Raw genomic sequence first — 13155 nt, forward strand, 5'->3', positions numbered from 1 at the left:
GAGGAAGGAGACACGATGGTACCTGCTCTGCAGAAACTTACAAAGAATACAGATATTAAATAGAACCTAAAAATGAAATGTCCTATATTATAAAACAAGAGAAAACACCACAAATTAAGACAAATCATGGATTTTCCAAACTAGCACAAAGATGCAGACTACCAAAGATCTGAATCACTTTTACAGCTGTAATCCTTGATTAGCCTTTTGCAAAAAAAAAAAAAAAAATGTACAATTACTATACTAATCAAGGTAAACCATCATGAGCACTAAATGACACAATGCCCCCCTCCTTCCCATCATCTAGAGGTGCTGGCCACGCCTCGAGCCTACCACTCCCACATATTCATTCCAGCCTTTCCACACTCTACACAGAGGACTGTGTCCGCCAACAACGTGAAGGGTCCAACTGGAGGAACGTGAGGGACAGAGTCCTTGTTATCCCAGGCAAGGCTTCCGGTTTTATCTGTTGGCACTCTGACAGCTACCTTATTCCTCTGTGCCCAGCCTGGCATGATTTGTGTTACGACATTTAATCCCCATATCAAGCGGCCCACAGAGGGTGTATCTCGATTCACAGAGGGGGAAACTGAGCCTCAGAAGGATCTGCCACAGGACAACTGTCCAAAGGTCAGTAAGCTAACAAGCAGTGGCCTTAGAACTGGGCCTATGATCTGAAACCCCGCACCCCTCACTGCCTCCTAGAGGTGGAACCCGACTGGGCCAGTTCTCCTTTCTCTGGCCGACTAGTCACGCTCCTGAGCCACAGCCGTGACAAAGGACGGACCGCAGGGGGACCAGCCGCTTTGCCCAAGCAGACGCTTCGAGGAGAGCACCCAGGCAAAAAGGATTATAAAAATTCAACGGCCTCATGAGCTGTTGATTCAGAATTTGTTCTCTGGAGAAGGCCTCTTTTTGCTTTCTATCAGGAGATAATAACTTAAAATGACAAAACATTCCATTCATAAGCAAGGTCTCAGAGATGACAAAAAAATAAACATTAAAAAAAATAAAAGTGACATAGCATGACCTCCACTTGCCAGGTTGTAGGAAGAGACCCTACATTACCACTAGCTACTTTCTCTTTACTTGATAACACACACATTTGAATATGGATTTTTCTTTTCTTTTTTAAAAATTACCTATGTCAGTAGACCTTTAGATTCTTAAGTATATCTTTGTCTCATACTGGGTCATAGGAAAGCAGTTGACTGCTGAGCATGGTTCCTGCACTTCTAAAATGTTAAAGTAATAAAAATGATAAATCTGACTTCACCTCTATCTCTTACTGTAGGCATTTACATCACTGTACGGTATCTGCTTTGACAACACAAAGGAAGAGGGGAGCCTGGACATTCCTTATGTTTTGGGTCATGATGTAGCGGCTTCCTGATGACATGTTCTCATCTGCCAAAATATCACCTTTTAGACCAAACACGAAACCACGCGTGAATTGAATCGAACAGAAAAATTTCATTAATTTCATTTCCAGGTGTTGTCGCTTTAGGTTGGTCATGTGAAATAGGTACACAAATCAGATCTACAAATGAACTGAATTATAATGGGAATAGAGGTATTCACAGCTGGGATCAGGAGAGAAAATTTCTCAAGATTTGTTTTTTGCAGAACCACACTTAGATGCACAAGAGCGGCCCTGTCCTATGCCCTGTCCTTTATTAATTTTGTATTTTACTTATTTTTGTAAATTTTTATTTTGATGTAATTTCAAACATCAGAAAAGATGGAAGAGTGAGGAACTCCTATGTAGCCTTTACCCAGACTCATCGTCTACATTTTGCTTCATTCGTTTTATCATCATCCTCCTCCTCATTATCACAAACACTACACACACTTTCCTGGGGACCATCTGGGAATGTGTATTTTTTACATTCTCTTACCTAACCACAGCTAAATTAAATATGATACATTTTTTAAATGTTTATTTAAAAAAAAAAACTATGGGGGGCGCCTGGGTGGCTCAGCTGTTAAGCGTCTGCCTTCAGCTCAGGTCATGATCCCAGGGTCCTGGGATCCAGCCCCGCATCGGGCTCCCTGCTCGGCGGGAAGCCTGCTTCTCCCTCTCCCACTTCCCCTGCTTGTGTTCCCTCTCTCGCTGTTTCTCTGTCAAATAACTAAAATCTTTAAAAAAAAAAAAAAAAACTATGGGCAAGACGCCATGTTAGATGCTTGAGATAAATAGAATAAAAAGCCAAAATAGCTTAGTATTCTGTGATTATTGTGAGGCAGGTTTATTGTACTGGTCTTGAAATGCTGTAATTAACCGAATGAACTTAATCATATGTGAATGACAATTATGCATTAACCAGTTCTGTGCTAGGTTTGCCCCTGTCGGGGAAATGAATCAGTAGAGGCCCCACCTCTCCAATATCTTTTTATAATTCTGGATGTAAAGAAGTTTCATCATGCAGGGAAAAAAGTAAAACAGTTTTCAGGAATGGGTTTGTTCAGGTTTCAAACAGTCTGACCCTTAAGGAAATGTGTAAAGGAGCCTTTAAGAGCTACCAGCTCTGTCAAAGATGCCATCCAGGTGAGCACAGCAAGCAGGTATCTGAATCCAATTAGAGCAGGTTAGGAGGTATTTGCAGATACTATTTTGAAGAGAAGACTAAAAGCCAATTAGAAGAATCAAGGAGAGAAATGAATGACAAACAGAAGAAAAGAGCATGGACATAAGGGAGGGGAGAAAGAAGCCTGAGGTTGGGCAGAGAGAAATGAGATATTTTTTTCTTAGAAAGACAAGGATTATCATGGGGGTGCCCATGCAAGCCATGCAACAGACGGTGGAAGAGTTTCATTTCCCTCCTTTATCCCTTTTCTCTCTTCCTTCAAAATCGTTAAATAGCTGCTTCTCACCATGTAAAAAGACTCAAAGACAAACAGCTCGCAGGTGTAGGACTTCTCAATCATCATATAATTGTCAAGAGAACATCTGACCCAAGGGATAGAGCAATACTTAGGAAACAGGATCTGGGGCTTCAGCACTCAGTAAACTCAGCCCTGGAGTCTTCATACCTCTCACAAGTCACTGAACATCGTGGGGCCTTATTCTTTATGGCAGCTATTTTTCTTCCAAAGATGGTCTAAGTATGGGAAAGTTTTGAAGAAGAAAGGAACTGCATGAATATAAAGAATTACAGTTACTATCAACATGTGTCAATTGGCATCGTTATTCCCACTGCTAATTAGTGGAAAGATTTCCTTGAAGCTGACCAGCAACATCCAGAGCAAGAACAACTTAATCATAAAACTGAAGGTTGACGTGTAAATTTCATCATCTTTTTGAGTTCAGGAGGTTCTCTAACCTTTTGAAGGGCAAACAATTTTGACAAACTATTAGCCTCCATTCCCAGTTCCCTTAGAATCAGCTTCTAACCAAGACCTACATAAAATCTCCCAATACCAGTTCATACGCATGTGTGCAGGCACACACCCACACGGAGACCACGGCGGGGTATTTCCAGGTGTCTTAGGCAGGGCAACAATTGTGATAAACCAACACACGACTGGCTGTAAGTTGGCCCTTGTTCCCCAAATCAGAGTATGGCCTCATTCATCCAACACCGTGATGTAAAGAGGGGTTCCTCATGAAATTTACTTTCCAGATTCATTTACCCCATCCATTCATTCATCCCTATATTTAAAGGCCATTACTGAATGATTCAAGGAAATAACAAAAAGAGGCAACTGGTTTTATTCAATTAAAGGCTAGAACTTAAAAAAAAAAAAAAATGTGTCCACCAGGACAAGAGTATTTCCAAATTCCATTGTACAATTCCTTGCTTTTTTGAGTGGCGGTTAAGTGTGTATATACTGGATGTGATTTAGCCTTTGGCTGATCATTTGTTTTCATTCTCGGAAGAAAATGAACAGTAGAAAGAACACGGCCTTCAGGAATCTAACCCAGCCATCCAGCTGGGTGTGACCTGGGAACGTAATTCCTCAACTAGAAAGTAAGTTTAGGGCTCTCTCACAGTGGAGAGCTGATGTCTGGAATCACAGGGCCCCAGCCTCATGGCTTTAAGATGGTTGACAAACTTTTTATAGGTTCTTCCCTCCCTGCTGTCATGACAGATTTTTGAATTCCTGCTGCTTTAGTCTCTTACTACTAAGTAGCCTTTTCTCTTTGCCCACAACCAGCAACCTCTAAGTCTTTTTTTTTAATTTGTTGCTTTCTATGTTCTGTAAATTAGGCAACTACAATTTGAAAAAAATTCGTCTAAAAGTATATAGAATCATTGTGCTACGAACAAGGGCTTACACAGTCCTTCTGTGAGCACAGTAATCACTGGTTAAATAAGGTAACATACAATATGTGAAGGTGTTATGCAAAGTAAAAGCAGCTTTATTATTTTGCTATGCTATTTTGGTCATTTGAGAATTATTTATTTTCTGTTGTGCTACATGCTGCATCCAGGACAGCTAAGGATTACTATTTTGATTGACCTTGACATACACATAAATGAGCGTTTACTATTTTTCCCTAAAAAGCTTAGTAAGTCAGCACAGTATGTGAAGGTCCAGAGACAGAGTCAAGAGTTTCACTGGAAGACAGAAGCAACAATAGAAGCAATGGTAGCACCGAATGACATTGTCAAGAATTAGACAAATCAGGCAGGAGACTTTGTGCTTAGCCCTAAAGGCGACAGGAAGAGAACGGCATGTGAGCAGAGTGCCACCGAAAGTCTTAAAGAAAATTAACACAACAGGGAATGGTCAGGAAAGAGAACAGGAAACCGGGACGGGCCTTTTAGACCACTGCTACTAAGAGAGCCTAAACATGGTAGTATCTTGGGGAGATAAAGTAAAAGGAACCAACAGGAAAGGGGGAAACTGGGTCAAAGACAGTCTTGAGTCTTAGGTGACTGAAAGACGATGTACTAAAATGTAAATACTACATAGGCAAGTCAGAGAGGAATGAGGATTTCAGGGGGTTGAGGAGACGGGAGTTCAATCAGATACATACTGAGGTTCTAACTGTACATCAGTTCTGGTCTGGTTCCTATTATTAATCATTTTCTTGGACCAAGTCACCAAGTCAAATCAAAATCATGCAAATAGAAAACAGAATAATTTTCAGTGCCTGCCATTTAACATGAAGTCCAAGGTCATACCCCTAATTACAAATGCTTTTCCCAATCAAATTCCACCCTAGTTCATGCGAAGATTACCATGGCATTGCAGCATCCCCATGAAAAGGTATTTCTTGTGTGAACCTGCCCAGGGAAGTTAGAAATCCTTTGATCACCAAAACCCAGAAGAGATACCGATTTGTGAAGTCAGTTGGGCTAACATTCCCTAGGTGTCCCCTGCTGCTAAGTGTCATCCTGTGGGCCACAAACTGCTTAACAACTTCTTTGTTAAACTGCTTGTTAACAAGGCCTTAGCACACAGAAGATGCAGATCACACACACCCATTCAAGAGCTACTCTGTCAGCCTAAATATGCAGGTGAATAAAATTTAACTACAGACTTGGCAATACAAGAACCTGAAACACTTCCATTCTTTACAACACACAAAATATACAACCCTATGGATACAGGTATTTTTTGTTTATGGAGATTTCTTTAAAAGCCAGAGGCCTGTAATTGCCATAGGTATCAAAACTATGATAACCAAGGTTTGAATTTCATAGTAGAGACCCTAAACTGTTATCTCTTTAAAGTTTTCACGCACACACTCAAAGAGCACTCAACGCTTACTGCCTGCTAAAGACAAAAGTTCAGAGCCCAATTCAGTTTTAGTTATATTGAAAGGAACTGCGGAGATAACTGTAAAATAAAAAAAAAATAATGACGGTATCCAAAGACGTTGCTTAATGAAACATTCCTTTGCTAAGAGTACTCCATACCAGCAATTAGTGGCATTAGGCCATGTGCCCCTTGGCATTTTCTGTATTTTCCAGGTAAACCTCCATCCAATTTGTACATTTTCCAACAGCTGAGTGGCCTGTCATGTACCATCCAATTGCCAAGTAGCTATCCATTTTTCCAAGAGGAAATGTGCAACTCTGCGGGGTTTCAAAGCATTCTAATTTCATGCACAAATACATTCCACGACAGTAAGACAGACTGCTTAACAAAAGGAGGAAACATGATGACAAAGCATGGTCCTGTGCCAGAACGGCGCTTTTGGGGTCAGGTTTTTTTGGCTGTAAACCGGTCTATACTAGACAAAATCCAAAACGCACGCCGGGGTGTGCGGCGGAGGACGCAAGGCACTGCGCTAATGAACTAGTTATTTTCCATAATGGGGGACGCAGATATTTTCGCAAATCGTGTTCCAGTCAGTCCCCTATTGATTTTCTGAATTTCTATTTTCAACGGCGGCCCAAGGAAACGGCAGCCAGACTTGACTCCAATGTACACACAGACTCAGGTTTCACCCCGTCACCTGTTGGCTCCTGAACAACACTCCTCTTTGTGAAACTTACAGCACTCATTTGAAACAAGTTTCCAGAGAAAACACTTCAAGAAAGTGTGTGAGAAGTCACAAGACTCGAGTTGTAAAAACAAATTCCACACATAGCCTGGTTTATACTGACATAGATTAATGTGAAAACCCGAGCTTTTTAAGAAGGGGTCGGGAGGGGACCCGAAGGGAAAGGATGTCACCCTTCTTCGGGAAAATGCGGCAGGCTAATTCTAGATCGGGCTGCGAGGGACGGCTGTCGGGGTTCCGCTGGGTCAACCCATGCCCGCACCGAGGGGAGAGACACCTTGGAGCAGCCGTCGGCGCCCCCCAAAGCCCTACCCTCCGCGCGGCCGTGGCTGCTCAGGCCGCGAGGGGGCGCCCCGGGCCGCGGGTGGGACCCGGCCCCGCGCCCCCTTGCCGGCCTCCCCCCCAAACCCCTTCCGCACCCAGAGGCCGAGCCCCAGACCCAGCGGCTGGGAGCGAGTCCTTCCTGGGCGCCGACGCGAGGCCCGCAGAGAACAGCCCCCCTTTTCCCAGGGGACAGTACAGTCGCCTGCGAACCCCCTTACCCACCTCCAGGGGAAAGCCTCGCGCCGCCTCCGGGCAGCGCCCCCTCCGCGGAAGAGCACTCGCCCCGCGGCTTGACGGCGGTACTGAATGGCCGCCGGTCTCCCCGTCTCTCCCCCAACTTCCGACGAGAAGCCCCCTCCCCGCGGGCGCACGGGGACGCGCGAACCCCCGCAGCCCTCGGCGTTCAGTCCCCGTCGCCCGACTGCCATCAAGCCCCGGGAGCGGACAGCGGCTCCCCACCTGCGGCTGCGGGGCCGAGCGCGGCCTGCAGCCCCTCCCGCCGCCCGCCGCGGCCCGCGAAGCCGCCGAGCCCCTCGGCGCCCACCGCTCCGCGTCCGAGCGAAGCTGGCGGCCCGGCGCGGCGTGGTTCCCGAAGGAAAACAGGACTGGGGGCCCTCCAGGTCACCCTCACCCACCCGTTTCCGGAGGAGACCCTAGCAGGGCGGGGACGCAGGCGCGGGGGCGGCGAGCGCAGGGCCCCCGGTAAACCATGGCGGGCCGCGCCCCCTGTCGGGGCTCAGCACCCGCCCCGCCCGACGGGTAGGGGGTCGCTGCCGGCAGCCTTCGCCCGGCCGTGACGCACACCCGCTGTCCCCCTCGAGCCCCCTTTCGGTGCAACACGGCGATCCTCACCCGCTGCAGCTCCCTAACCAGCCGTGAGTGGGGAGGCGGCAAAAGGTCCTTCAGCTCCCCGGAGACCCTCTGTCCCCGCTGGCGCCGCCGACTCTGCTCCCCCGTGTTTGAATCGCCTCGTCCAGGCCACCGCATCCCCCACGCCCCAGCGCTGCGTTTCTCCAGAACCATCCACCGGAGAGAGAAAAATCCCCGTGTCCGCTCTGCGCCCGGGGCGGGCGATCTTCAAAAGTAACCAGAGCCCGCATTTAAAAAAGTAACCATTTCGCTTCCTGCCGGTCCCACCCTCCTAGGAGCGCGGCGGGCCGGCCGCCCGGCTCGCAGTCCCAGCCCTGCTGGGCTCCCGGTTCCCGTCCGCAGGAGGCGCCTGCCCAGCCTGATCTCGCGGCCGCCCGCTTTCCAGGAACTGTCACTGCTGACCGTGCCCCTGGCAGGTCTCCACGAGGTCCTGCCCGCACATTATTCCTCGAAAAGTTACCCACCCACTTGGCGAGCCTCGCGGCTGGAGCACCTTACCTCCGTCCGCCCGCTCCATTCCCAGGAGCCCTAGTGAGAGGAGCCGCTGAGATGCAAATACCCCAGGACGCTTATGTAAACTTCCCCCTCCCGCAGGTGCACGCGCGGGCCACAAAACGCTAGGAGAATTATGCAAGGCCACCTCTTAAAGAAATCATCTCAACTCAGCCCCATAAACATGATGTCAGCAAATGGCACGTTTAACCAAGTTCTCACTTGGAAGGGCTCATTAACATATGAATTCTCCTCTTAGGACTTTTCTTGCATTTCGCAGTGATTCCTACTGCTTAGCGCAGATTTATTTTTATCAGTAAATAACAGCAAAAGAAAAGGTGCCAGGTCATGGGATACACTTAATCAAGTACATGAATAAGAGTTTTTATAAACAGGTTAAGTGAATATCATTATTCAGACACAAGAACGTGCCTCATACTTAAGGCTAATCTTGTTTTTGAGCTGATTTCTGGTACACTGAGAGAAAGTGAAGTTTGGCATTAGTTGTCTACAGAAAGGACCAAGAGAAGCAAAAACAGGACCTGAAAGCAAGCCAAAAAATAAATGATAGACTAGTATAATCAGCGCTTGAGGTATCAATCTCTTCTGAACTACAGATTTTAATTTCTACAATAGCCTCATCACAAGGTGATAAAATGCCAAGGGAGGGCAGAGGAAAAGATGCAATATTTAAATATTTAAGGGTTTTGTCAGTTTATAAAGTGCTATTAGATAAAAGCAACTTGAAATGGTCACCAGTTTCTTAGGTATCCTACCTTTTCTTTAAGATAAAAAAAAAAAAACCCTTGAACTATCAGGATTCCTTGGGAGGGCTTGGTAATATATGTGTTTCGACAGTATACAACTGAACAATAGCTCATTGTAACTGTGATTTAAAAATACACAAACAAGTTGCCATAAATGGAGCAGTCAAGTAAATAACTCTGTGGCCAGTTTCTGTTATCTCTGCCTTAAAAACAGAAGCAGCTGAGGAGAAGCGCCTTTTTTAAGCGATTGTTTTAAAGTGGCGGAGACAAAAATTCATGGCTCTGCTGGTAGACTAATTTGGAAACACTGATTCAAACAACAGGATTTGTAATTCAAATAGACTCTCTGTTGGCCAATATGGATACCAGTTTTGAAGACTGTTCCTAAACAGTTGCAACCGTAGAGCCCCCTGGCCTTCGGATTGTGTGGGGACTTGAGGGAGGGTGGGCAGGGAGCTTTCAAGGTTACCGCTTTCCTCTGTGGACCTGTGAAATTAACCATGAAGGCCTAGGTCAGATTTCCTTTTTCCTCTTTCATTCTGTGTGGGCTTCCTCAGGGAAGTCATCCGCTGAACAGTATCTAGAGGACGAAAGCGCAGTTAGGGACTTCAATCAAATCCTAAGCTATATGGTATCATTATGATAAAGACGGTATCAGAGGACCAATGCTTTGAGCCGGGTGGATCCTTTTAGAAGCAGCTTTTAAAGGAGAGCTACACATTAGCTAAGGCCACAGAACCCTCCCCAACTACAAACCCCGGCAACACCTATCCGTATCAAATGTCAGCCATTGTAAGTGTGCTTCCTCTAAGGCAGTTACTTGTAAATACTGTTTGTTACAATTTCAACAGGTACTGTCAGCTTTATTGCCTATTGTCTGTGTTTTTAGCGATGAAGCACTTTGGAGAGAGTTAAAAAGCTTTCTACTAATGTTCACTCTCAATGCAACCGACTTTTCGCCTGGTCTGCAAGGCATTGTTATTGTCAAGGGTGAACTGAGGCAGGATGGGGAGCACGGCCCCCCACCAGCACCCTTTTGTTTCAGCCAAGTGGAATATTCATTGCTTGCAGATCACACTTGAGGGGAGGCTGAGAAAGGAAGCCCAGAAATTCACAGGACTTGGTTTCCTCACCCCATCCTGGTCTCTGCTGTACTGTAACCTCCTCAGAGGGGCCTTCTCAGCCCTCCTAATGCCCCAAATCACCTCTCCCTCTGGTTTGTGCTATTTGTCTTCATAGCTCTTAGCTTTGCTTGACATGATGTGGCTGTCTGTTCACGTTTGCTGGCTTTCTCCTCCCCCAGAAGGCGGAGACTTTCGGGATTCGCTACTATATTCTCAGCATCTAGAATCATCCCTGGCGCATAGCAGACAAGCTCAATAAACATGAGTTAAATGAACAAATGGGTTTTGGACATTCTTCTCAGGCCCTCACGGATATACCATACTTGTACAAGTAAGTCTGTTTCTAACCTAAAACCATACTGAACTGCAACGTCCTAATAGAAGAGACTATGATAGAAAATCAGAAAAATGCCAAGGGCAAAGAAAGAAAGAGGCAGCGCTTTGTTTGTCAAATGCCTGCCAGCTCTGTTGGATCTGGAAGAAAGAGATAAAAATACAAAATAGAAGGAAAACCTTGGTGCTATTTCTTCTCCTGTGATTTGTATACAGTGACCTTGAGGTCTTTTCCTTGCCTCTGTTTTTTCGTTTGTAAAACAGACCTGCTTTTTAGTTTTACGAGGAAGAGTTGCTCTTGGTCTCAGACATTGGGAAGAATTTGTATCTAAATACCAGAAATCTAGGAAGAGTCTATTTAAAGGATTGGATGTCTTGAAGTTTCTTAACAGAAAAGAGAGATCAAGGGCTCTAATGTTCATCAAGTGGCACCTCACTGAATACATCTGAGGGGCAGTTGGCATAATATTAAGCGGGGTGCAGGCTTCAGTCTTCAGTGACCCCACAGTCTAGGACACCAGTTTGGCCATTCTGACCATATATAGATAGGTAACTAAAAGAATCTCAAAATACACTTGTATGTATGATGTAATTTCTAATTAAAAGGACTTTTAAAATAAAAAAAAGAATCACAAAGTCACACAAGTAGACAATAGAGTTGACAACAACCTGTGGGATCCTACATCTTGTCTGGATAAAAAAAAAAAATGAGATCCAGAGGAATAATCATAATAATTCATCATGCTCGTTACCAAGTTTGTTACCACTGAAGGTCTATGTAAAATGGTTTCTTTTGCCTGTTCATTTTAAACATTTCTATTGTACCTCAGATTGGGCAATATACCCACCCCGGTGGGTTCCTGCACATTTGCAGATTCTAGTTACCATGAGCTGAGTCTGATGCACCCCCAGGGAAGGGCCCCGAGGCAGATACCAGTTCTTCCTAGAGTTAACAGGCATTGCAGTGTTTTATAATAGGTTTCAGTTTCTCTAGGCCTCCAATTACTTTCTTCGCCCTTTGATTATATTTAAAGCAATGTGATTAGAGAGCACTGGTTCTTTAACATTTTCTGCACCCAATCCCTCTTTAGATTGACTACTCCAATCTTCCCAGCTGTCTGTCCCCTCCCCCCACCCAGACCGCCTTTGTGAGTGATGTAACTCCTCCGGTCCAAGTACCCAGAGGCCCTGGGCTTGCGGTGAGGAGACTTCAATGTCTGTTATGTCTGTTCTCTGTCACTCACTCACTCCCTGACATTGGGGTAGATCACTTCTCTAAGGTATTCGCTTTCTTCATTTCTAAAAGTGCTAGTGTTCGGGCGAGGTCAATGGTTAGAACTTCTGAGGAGGGAACACAATCCATTCTTTTTAACTCAAATCAGAATCTCAGTGTAGAACCAGATGAAGTTCACCTGCTCTGTGGCAGCTCTGGGTTGGTCTCTTCCCCAACCCCTCCCGCAATACCTCCCCTGCCCACCACGCCCCATGCTTCCAGGTCGGCCCCTCAGGCTCCCTCCCCTCAAACTAGATGCCCCCAGAGGCTCCACCAGTTCTAGTATTTTCTGAGTCTCTTAAAACTCAATGGCTGCTTAGGACACTAATGCTGGATCGGTGTTTCTAGCTGCGCTGTCTGGAGTCTACAGTCTAAGCTGGGGGTGGGGGGGAGAACAAGGGGTCAGGTCCTTTCATTTCACTCTTGCTCAGGGTTGTAACTTCTTTTTTTTTTTTTTTAGGATTTTATTTATTTATTTGACAGAGAGACAGCGAGAGAGAGGGAACACAAACAGGGGGAGTGGGAGAGGGAGAAGCAGACACCCCGCTGAGCAGGGAGCCCGATGCGGGGCTCGATCCCAGAACCCTGGGACCATGACCTGAGCGGAAGGCAGACGCTTAACGACTGAGCCACCCAGGTGCCCCAGGGTTGTAACTTCTAGTAAACAACAGCAGCTATCTTTGCCTACCGCACTCCCTCTCCCAACTTTTCTGGAATACCCCTTCCCCACCCCAGGAAGTGTTTGTTATTTTTCATGGACAGATAATTACACTAATAATATTCAAGCACCTTGACCTTAAGTTCTTCACCGTTCTCTACTTCTGTAGATCTGTGGCTCAATACAAACATTCTTAAGACTTCACTACCAAAGTGTTAAGGAATGAAGAATAAATCTTCCAATAAATATTGAGAGATCTACACATGAAGGAAATCCAAAATATATTAAGATTCAAAACCCAATATATAGTATGATCGCATTGTTATAACTAATAATCTACAGGCTAGTATATGCCTAGCAAAACTATTTAGAGGAATATAAATACCAAACCATTAGTATGTTCTCTAGGGGAAGGCAGATTATAGGAAAGCTATCACTTTTTAATTTATATTTGTAAAGTAAATGTATTTTCCTATTTTCATGTTACTTATAACCTTCTTCTATTTACAATGATCAGACAAAACTTTTACAGTTTAAGAAACAATAAAGAAAATATACTGCAATATTAACATAAGGAAGAAAATCTCAGAAGCAGAAAGTGATGCTCCTGATGTAATTATTAGTTGATATGGGAAAATACATAAACTCATCATTCCTCTCCCTGTATCTTCCTCTCAATCACAAACTTTAATAGTGAAATCTCCGCTACATTTATTTACAATACTTTGGGAAGGGGTGACCAGACCCACATTTGCAAGGAGTCTGATGGATTGGCTCAGGAGCCGCTCCAATTGATGCCTCCTGTATTCACCTGTTGACTCACTGAGATATTCTTTGGTTGATTCAAAAGCGAT

General features: G+C 45.1%; 1 protein-coding gene across 6 annotated transcripts in view; it reads right to left on the reverse strand.

Annotated features, from left to right (window-relative positions):
* The window catches only part of PRICKLE1 (prickle planar cell polarity protein 1), a 108586-nt gene that overhangs the window by 13643 nt on the left and 81788 nt on the right, over positions 1 to 13155 (reverse strand). The window contains exon 1 of one of the 6 annotated variants that reach the window (XM_036065606.2): positions 8153 to 8261. The exons of 4 other annotated variants lie outside the window; for them this stretch is intronic. The gene's annotated coding sequence lies outside the window, so the exon portion shown is untranslated. Of the gene's footprint in view, positions 1 to 7636; positions 7980 to 8152; positions 8262 to 13155 lie in introns of those variants that run through there. One more of the 6 variants, XM_036065603.2, reaches the window with a different exon arrangement.

Source organism: Halichoerus grypus, chromosome 6 (genome assembly GCF_964656455.1).
Source record: "Halichoerus grypus chromosome 6, mHalGry1.hap1.1, whole genome shotgun sequence".
In the NCBI taxonomy this organism is placed as follows: domain Eukaryota; kingdom Metazoa; phylum Chordata; class Mammalia; order Carnivora; family Phocidae; genus Halichoerus; species Halichoerus grypus.